Source organism: Microtus pennsylvanicus, chromosome 12 (assembly GCF_037038515.1).
Source record: "Microtus pennsylvanicus isolate mMicPen1 chromosome 12, mMicPen1.hap1, whole genome shotgun sequence".
NCBI classification, from domain to species: domain Eukaryota; kingdom Metazoa; phylum Chordata; class Mammalia; order Rodentia; family Cricetidae; genus Microtus; species Microtus pennsylvanicus.
The window spans coordinates 97,295,255-97,303,419 of record NC_134590.1 but is presented as its reverse complement, the minus strand read 5'-3'; positions in this window follow the sequence as shown (position 1 = coordinate 97,303,419).

Here is an 8,165-nt window from a genome sequence, read left to right as displayed (position 1 = left end):
GTCTCCTCTTTCCCAATTTACTCAGGAGATCTTGTCTTTTTATACTTTCTACTTCCCATGTAGATTATATCTATGTAAGTCTCTCTTAGTGTCCGCATTGTTATCTAAGTTCTCTTAGATTGTGGTTTGTAAGCTGGCTTTCTTTGCTTTATATTTATAAACCACTTATGAGTGAGTAAATGTGATAATTGTCTTTCTGTGTCTGGGTTACCTCACTCAAAATAATGTTTCTTAGCTCCATGCATTTTCCTGCAAAATTCAAGCTGTCCTTATTTTTTTCTGCTATGTAGTACTCCATTGTGTAAATGTACCACATTTTCCTCATTCATTCTTCAGTCGAGGGGCATTTAGGTTGTTTCCAGGTTCTGGCTATGACAAACAGAGCTGCTATGAACATAGTTGAGCACATGTCCTTGTGGCACGATTGAGCATCCTTTGTATATATACCCCAAAGTGGTATTACTGTGTCTTGAAGAAGGTTGTTTCCTAATTTTCTGAGAAATTGCCACACTGACATCCAAAGGGGCTGTACCAGCTTGTATTCCCACCAGCAATGCAGGAGGATTTCCTTTTCCCCACAACCTCTCCAGCATAAGTTGTCATCGGTGATTTTGATCTTGTCCATTCTTAAAGGTGTAAGATGGAATCTCAGAGTTGTTTTGGTTTTCATTTCTCTGATGACAAAGGGTGTTGAACATTTCCTTAAGCGTCTTTCAGCCATTTTAGATTCCTCTGTTGGACAAGACCTAGTTTTACACTGTTACCCTCAGCAGTCTAAGGAGTACCATAAGCTTTTAGGAATTTTGACCCAGGACAAATTGTGATTTTTGGTTTTGAAACTGAAAAGAATTTCAGGAGTGGCCATGATAGCAAGGATTTTTAAATAGGCTTGAGTGTGAGGAGATACCTATCAGTGAGAGCAGTTGCCTGAGGCCTTGCTGCTAGTGCCACCAGCTGAGCCACCACCATGCTGTTCTGATCCTCTGAAAGCCTGAGCCAAAATTAACCTCTACCTCTCTTACACTGAGTCTTGGCATCAATGTGGGAGGAGCCATGGGAGAAGAACTCCAAAGAGATGGCTTCTGGTCAACTGTGATTGGTCCATGGCTCTGTGACCTCACAAGGAACCATTGTGATAAATGAGAGAGGTCCACCCATATTAGTCACCAGCTAGGCCTAGATCTTGTCCTTAGAATGCAGTGAATCTGTTGGTTGGCTGCAGAGGACTTGACTAAAGACTTAGGTCTTGAGAGACTTTGATATTTATTGTCTGTTTTTGGAACTAAATATCTGTGATCACCGCTGACCTGGACATTGTGAGTGTGCTTCCCAGTGGGGTCTGGTTTGTACCTGAATTTTGACTGATGTGGTTTAGATTTAGTTAGTGCCTGTCCTGCAGTTTATTTTATTATCAATCATTTTCTATTATTCTCTACAATTCATCTTTAACATTTTGTACATTGGTTTATTTCTTTATGTTAAGTTTTCTTAACTTAGCTGTAAAAGATAACGGATTTGGTTTGGTCATGTGTTTGGAGCATACACACCTACCTTGTTACTTCCCTCAGCATTTCCCTGTGGTTGTAAATTCTCTTATCATGTTAAGAGTCTTCTCCTGCCCACCTTGCCACTCGTTAAACAAAACATGCTCTGAAAAGTCTTGAGAGATGACAATTTCCTCATGGCCTTGCAGTGTCACAGACAGGTCGTCATCCTTTCGATGTCCACAAATATGAGTTTAAGGGAACGGAACTAAGTGCCATGAGGGTAGAGATGAAGAGGGCTGCAGTAGTTGGAGTCATCAGAGAATTTGAGGGTCTGCGTGAAAAGGGCCTTGAGGAAGCTTGTGTGTTCACTGTCTAGTCCATAGCCCTGTCTCTAACCCAGGGTAGTCCAAAGCCAACTGAGTCCACTCTTGGTACTGCAGCTGTTATTAAAGTCCAGATGTCCTCAAGATTTGTGTGGGGGAGGTTTCACATCATCTCATCTCTGGATTTCCAGTCTCTAACAGGGTTGCTGTTCAGGAGGTTGTAAAGCCCTATGGTGGTGGAACCCAGCAGGAAAAATGGAGTCATTAGAGGCAACAGGACATGAAAAAGCCATGTAAGCAGCTGCTTCAGACCCATCTTCCCAAGTCCCCAACATGGTTTCCCTGTCCCCTGATTGTCTGAGCCATAGCACAACCTATGGAACAAATGTTGCTCTTTCTCAGGGAATTGGTCATGGCAGTGAGAAAACCAATGCAGTCCTTGGAGACAGAAGGTGAAGATTTTTGTTGCTTTAGTTTTGGTTGTGAATAGCTGTGATTGGTTCATTTCCTCCTATGGCCTCACTGGAGCCACTGTAAGAAGTTGCAGGCTCCGCCCACATGAGGCCCTAGCTGGGGTTTCTCACATTGCAGTGTTTGCTATTGCTGGGTTGGCTGCATAGTTGTTGAGCTCAGACATTGATTCCCATAAACCTTGATGTTACTGATCTACGAAAACAGATGCTGCTCATTTGCTTTGACATCCAAACAGTGAGTTTGCTTCCTGTTTTGCTGGTTTTGATTTATGTCTATGAATCGGTTCTAAATTTAATTTGTGCTATTCATTCAGTTTCTTTTTTCTAGTCCCACATTTCAATTTTTTTTTTTTTTTTTGGATTTTTCGAGACAGGGTTTCTCCCTAGTTTTTGATTCCTGTCCTGGAACTAGCTCTGGTAGACCAGGCTGGCCTCGAACTCACAGAGATCCACCTGCCTCTGCCTCCCGAGTGCTGGGATTAAAGGTGTGCGCCACCACCGCCCGGCCCATATTTCAATTCTTAAGCGTGATTTATTGTCATTTTTTAATTAATTTATTTTTTTGGTTTTCAAAGTTTTATTAGTATGTACAAGCTGTAAAAAGCCAGCTGTTTCGTCAATATGTGAATGTTTATCACATCTACCTGTGCTATCTATTATCGCATAAACCCTTTGAAGCACTTAAATGCTCATCTATCCTGGTAACTATCTTCCATACTTGCTAAGTTGCACCCTAGAGCACTGCAAAAAGACCAAAGACATGTAATGTGTATCATGAGGTAAGTCCATTTCATTACAGCATCCCTGTGTCAGGGAAGGCTAGCATCCTTTAGATGACCATCTATAGGAGTTTTAGATAAAGGAATTGAATATGTGAAGTGTAGTCAGAATACTTAAAGAACACAGCATCCTAGTGCAAAGGGCATTGGGGAAGACCATAGGTTCATTCTCTGACTAGTCCATACCTGTGTCTCTAGCAAAGGTCAGCACAGAGTTGCTGAGTCTGTCCACCTTGTTACTATGGCACTTGTTACCTTGTTACTATGTTACCTGCTTACTATGTTCTTAAAGTCAAAGTGTCCTGCTCAGGTTTTACAGGAATGGTCTCACACCTTATCATGTGTCTGAATATCTGGGCTCTAGCAGGGAGGTGTAGTTTGGGGAGGTCATGAAAGCCCAAGGTATCAGGAGTAATTGTGTGACTGGATGCTCCAGGGACCTGCCAAAGTCATGTACCCAAATGCTTTAGACCTATCTTCCCAAGTCCCCTGTTCCTCGTCTTCCATCCCTCCATGTCCTGTGAGAGCCTAAGAGAAAGGTTATCCTTTGTCATTTAAGTTGTTTCTTGTTGGGAATTTGCTCTGGAACTTGGTAGAGAATCATCTTTTGGGCCATTTGCTGTTACGGCCCATTCCTTACTGTGACATCATAAAAAGCCTTTGTGAGAAGTTACCAAAATCTCTTCATATAAGGCCCTGCAGCAGACTGCAGTTTGTCTTGATGCTGCAGAGAAACTCTTGTTGAATAGAGAGCACCTGGACTTCTACACTTGACCTGATAAACTGGAATCTCCTAATCTCTTGGACCTTGACATTGGGAGATTTCCTCTTTGTTGGTTGAATTTTGTGTTCAGTTCTTCTTAATACATACACTCAATACTTTTTGTTGAGCCACGGATTTCTGCTTATGTGTTCGTTTTGCTTAATTGTTCTGTTTAAATTTTTTTGTCATGTTTTACTTTGGTTTAATTTTTCTTATTTTAAACCTTATCTGTGTGAAATAAGAAATCCTCTATAATACTTCTATAGACGTATACAGTGAACTCGGATTATTTTCATCTGCTCTGTGACATTACAGCTTCGCCTTGTGTCTGCCCCAATGTCCCCCAGTTCAATTAAGGTTCCAGCTATTGATCCACAGCTCTAGTCACCGTTTCTCTGGAACCAGGGGCTTACAGTATGAACCTCATGTCAATTTCTTCTTTAGAGAATGACAAAAGTTGATCTCCTTACATGCTTGATAAATAGTTTTCCCATAGAATTGTCCTAGGATTCCCTGTTAAACTCTCTGTCACAGTGGGGTCATGGAGGAAGAATTTTGGTGCAAAAAAATCTCTGTGATGGAGAAGTATCAATACCATACAGAGGGAAAGAATAAATAAATAACAAGAGGGCCTGTACACCATCCAGCTGTCCAGATTTAAACAAGCACTGGATATAAGCCGTCCATGTTTTTCTGACCCATGGTTTTATTCTGAGGAGACAGAGAGTAAGAGCTCATCTGATAGTGATCATGACAGTGAGACAGATGAGGACTACCTCTCCTGCCTGGAGGATTCTGACTCAGACGTACAGGATAATGGTGGGGATGCTGAGATCCAGAAGACTGGTAGCGAAACATCAGAGAATCACCTCTCCTGCCTGGAGGATTCTGACTCAGACCCGTGGGATGATGGTAGGGATGCTGAGATCCAGAAGACTGGTAGTGAAACATCAGAGAATCACCTCTCCTGCATGGAGGATTCTGACTCAAACCTACAGGATGATGGTAGGGATGCTGAGATCCAGAAGACTGGTAGTGAAACATCAGAGAATTACCTCTCCTACATGGAGGATTCTGACTCAGACCTACAGGATGATGGTAGGGATGCTGAGATACAGAAGACTGGTAGTGAAACATCAGAGAATCACCTCTCCTGCATGGAGGATTCTGCCTCAGACCCATGTGATGATGGTGGGGATGCTGAGATCCAGAAGACTGGTAGTGAAACATCAGAGAATCACCTCTCCTGCCTGGAGGATTCTGACTCAGACCTACAGGATGATGGTGGGGATGCTGAGATCCAGGAGACTGGTAGTGAAACATCAGAGAATTAGCTCTCCTGCCTGGAGGATTCTGACTCAGACCCGTGGGATGATGGTGGGGATGCTGAGATCCAGAAGACTGGTAGTGAAACATCAGAGAATCACCTCTCCTGCATGGAGGATTCTGCCTCAGACCCATGTGATGATGGTGGGGATGCTGAGATCCAGAAGACTGGTAGTGAAACATCAGAGAATTACCTCTCCTACATGGAGGATTCTGACTCAGACCTACAGGATGATGGTAGGGATGCTGAGATCCAGGAGACTGGTAGTGAAACATCAGAGAATCACCTCTCCTGCCTGGAGGATTCTGACTCAGACCTACAGGATGATGGTAGGGATGCTGAGATCCAGGAGACTGGTAGTGAAACCTCAGAGAATCACCTCTCCTGCATGGAGGATTCTGACTCAGAGTTACTGGATGACAGTGGGGATGCTGAGATCCAGGAGACTGGTAGTGAAACCTCAGAGAATCACCTCTCCTGCATGGAGGACTCTGACTCAGAGTTACTGGATGACAGTGGGGAGGATGAGATCCAGGAGGCCGGCAGCACCATCATGCTCATCCATCACCCCTCACTGTGCTGTTCGTCCTGGAAGACAAGTGTCACCCCATCCTAGGACCCCAGGATGATGTTGAGGTTACCAAGATGATCAGCACATCTGGAGACCTGAATGAATTTCCTCTGGAGTCCAGGAAGCTCTCATATGACACTATCAACACCATGGATGTTCCCCAAGTAGCTAGAGCACGGACCATAAAGACACTGTGGGAACTTGCCCCAGCCAGAGCGCAGACCTTGAAGACACCATTGGCGCTGGCCAGAGCCAGAGGGCAGACTGTAAAGACACTGGGCACTCATCCTAGCCTGAGCATGGACCATGTAGACACCGTGGGTGCTCTCCCAAGCCAGAGCGCAAACCACAGAGACACCGTGTTCACTACCCCTGGAGTGTGGACCATGAAGACAACATGCATGTCCCTAAGTGGCAGAACACTGACTATCAAAACATTGAGATAACAACCTTTGAAAAGTGGCCATCTACCACTAGTGAGGAAAAGCCCCAGGAGGCAGCCATATCTTCCAAGAAGAAGCAGAGAAGACATCTTAAAGAGGTAAGGAGGCAAATCCATCATCTGTGCTGCTGTTTCTTCTGCTGCATCCTAACCCCAAAGGAAGGAGACTCAACCCCAGGTGAGGGATAGGGAAACATGGGAAATGGAGTCCCAGTGAGGCTGGGTAGGCACACCCAGTGACTTCTCCTTGTGTACTTGATCTGTGCTTTTGCCACTAATATGCTGCACCATTTATAGGACACAAACCCTAGTCTGTTACCCTAGAAAGAGCTTTTCCACTCTACCCCTTTATGTGGATTCTGAGAAAGTTGAGCCTGAAGCAGACAAGCAAAGGATGCAACAAAAGGCCATGGAGGAAAGAAGAGGGGTTTGGGTTTGGGGGAAGGGTGATCAGGATAGTCAAGAGAAATCATATAGAGTGCTATGGGAGAGCAGACTAGCTTAGTGGTGAGTCCTGATGATGTCAGAGTCACTAACAGAGTCCTTTGCTTGTGTCTCCTTTCAAGGTTGGAACCATGGGTCCATTATGTCCTGGTGTGACCCACCAGCCACAAGAGGGAGCCAGGCCAGAACTTCATAGTGCTGTGTACCCCAAAATATGATGTTCCCTGTGAGACACCTCCAGCAACATGGGCACAAGTGCTCTAGCTTTCTTCTCCCTGCAGTGGAAGCTGTTAGCTCCCTCAACGTAAGCTCATTCTTGGCCCAGCACTATGGCTGGACAGAGAAATCAGACACATGGCTACCCCATATTAAAGAGCCAGGCATCCAACTTCTGCAATCCACATTATACAACTTCATGTTCCACACAACATGGGGTCTTCACCAAGTCATTCCCTAGTTTTAAAGATCCTTATCAATGACCAGCTATAAAGAAGTTCATGTACTGTGCAGGCCCAGGAGTTAAGGGGGCACAGGGTAAAGAGGAAGAGAGGGGTTTGTGGGACAAGGCAAGAGAGAAGAAAATCAATAAGAGATTGAGGAGTACAGGGCATGGCACTGGGGAAGGGGAAGAGAGTCTGCCCATAGGAAATTCCAGTTCCAGCCAGGCAGCTGAGAAGAAAGAGATGAGCATGTAGGGCAGGGACAGGGATCTTGGGTGGGCTGATTGGGGGAAACTCCCTGAAGAAGAGATATATGAGGGACAGGACAGGGGTTCCCAGGAGCAGAAAAGCATGCCTTCCTGGGGGGTTGAAGCCAAACCCTTCCCATAAGCCTCCTCTCCTTCTGCTCTAACCATCCTCAGGCTGATCTGGGAGCATCTGTGTCCTTTTCTTCACAGCCTCCTGCCACCAGGGTCCATGCTGCCCTTCCCATGTTCCAGAAATTTAGAAACTGTGATAGTATTTTTATCCCAGTAAATGAATCTTTCTCTTTGATTGGCTAAAATTACAGAACTTTTCTGGCTACTGTGAAAAGGTAACTAGGACTTCAGAGGGCTGTGGAGCATCACTGCCAGATAAGGTTAGCATCTTTGGACTGCTTTGTGTTCAGTGATGACATATGGGGTCTAGATTGGGGAAACATTCACTGCTGTGGGGCTAATGAGGTGTCAGCCAGTGTTATTGTGTACGTTCTTGCTGAGTGAGGTGACTGCAGAATCCTCATAGTCTCCATGCAGGTTGTGAACAGCACTCTGTGTCGGTGAGGGCTTCTTGTCTGAGGTGGTTATTTGGATCAGTGGTTCTCAATATTCCTAATGCTGCAACCTTTTAATACAGTTCCTTATGTTGTGAAGATCCCCTTTGCTCCTGCTTCACAAGTATGTTTGTGTCTGTTATGAGTTATAATGTAAATATCTGTGTTTTCTGATGATCTTAGGTGGGCCTGTAAAAGGCTCATGTAACCCCCAAAGAGGCTGAGACCCACAGGTTGAGAAGCGCTGATTTAGATGAATTAGTTTGATTCTCTGAGTGTCTCTGTGTGGAAGATGAGTTTCT